This window comes from Pongo pygmaeus, chromosome 12 (genome assembly GCF_028885625.2).
Source record: "Pongo pygmaeus isolate AG05252 chromosome 12, NHGRI_mPonPyg2-v2.0_pri, whole genome shotgun sequence".
In the NCBI taxonomy this organism is placed as follows: domain Eukaryota; kingdom Metazoa; phylum Chordata; class Mammalia; order Primates; family Hominidae; genus Pongo; species Pongo pygmaeus.
In genome coordinates this window covers 60,253,550-60,254,761 of record NC_072385.2, presented here as the reverse complement: position 1 = coordinate 60,254,761, position 1,212 = coordinate 60,253,550, and the positions used below count along the sequence as shown (strand labels likewise).

At 44.6% G+C, this 1,212-nt stretch overlaps 1 non-coding gene across 1 annotated transcript; it reads left to right on the top strand.

The window, feature by feature from the left end:
* LOC129030944 (U6 spliceosomal RNA) lies at positions 1-105 on the top strand. The gene has a single exon (XR_008500836.1). It is a non-coding gene; the product is annotated as a U6 spliceosomal RNA (small nuclear RNA).
* Positions 106-1,212: the final 1,107 nt, after the last annotated feature.

The following is a 1,212-nucleotide window of genomic DNA, read 5'->3' as shown; positions in this document are numbered from 1 at the left end:
ATGCTCACTTCAGCAGCACATACACTAAAATTGGAATGATACAGGGAAGATTAGTATGGTCCTTTAAAAAAGTGAAATTTTTTAGGACAAATAGAACTGGTTTTAGGACAAAGGTACAAACACTTAAAATTATATATATTGTTAAATATTTCTCTAAAAAGATTGTTCCAATCTCTGGGCCAACTAGCAGTATATGAGGACCAACTGGTAAGCAGAAAGAGGCATCCCAGTGATATTTTAATTTTTATTGTAAAAATTATCAGTAAGGATGAGAATCTTTTCACGGGGCCTTAGTATTCCCTTTTCCTTGATATAGAGGCTTAATACCTCACCCAAATACTTTTTTTTTTTTGAGATGCAGTTTCACTTTTGTTGCCCAGGCTGGAGTGCAATAGTGTGATCTTGGCTCACCGCAACCTCTGCCTCCCGGGTTCAAGCGATTCTCCTGCCTCAGCCTCCCAAGTAGCTGGGGTTACAGGCATGCACCACCGTGCCCTGCTAATTTTGTATTTTTAGTAGAGATGGGGTTTCTCCATGTTGGTCAGGCTGGTCTTGAACTCCTGACCTGAGTGATCCACCCACCTTTGGCCTCCTCACCCAAAGACTTTTTGAGTGGAAGCCTTCCTTATGCTCCTCACATCCCTGTAGTGGGCACTGAAAGTGAGGTTGCTCTGCTGTGGCATAGACTGGGAGGACTAGGTGGGGACACTGGGTGTGGGGGCTTATGTACCCTCTTTACTTTTGTTCTTTCTATTTTGAATTCTTTCTATTTTTATTTACTCATTTTTTTTTGTAGAGATGGGGTCTCTCTGTTGCCCAGGCTGGTTTCTAACTCCTGGGCTCAAGTAATTCTCCCACCATGAATTCCCAAAGCGCTAGGATTACAGGTGTGAGCCAGCACACCTGGTCTGTTCTTTCTTTTTTGGATCATGGGGAGAGGTGGTGAGGAGAACAAGGTGGCTGCATGCCATTAGGAAAAGTGGATTCTTCCAAGGTGGCTTGGCTTCTAAGCTGTTCTCCTACAGGAGAGAAGGAGGTTATTCTTTCTCTCATCTTCCGTTCTACAGCCTTCCTTTGGCAACACTGGACAGAGCTGAGAGGTAGATGATCACAGAAGAGGTGTGACTAGGGTGGGTTCTAGGAGGGTCAGAGGTAGGTGGACGGTTACAGTGACTTCACACTGCTACTGCCCTGTGATTTGGAATCGGCCTC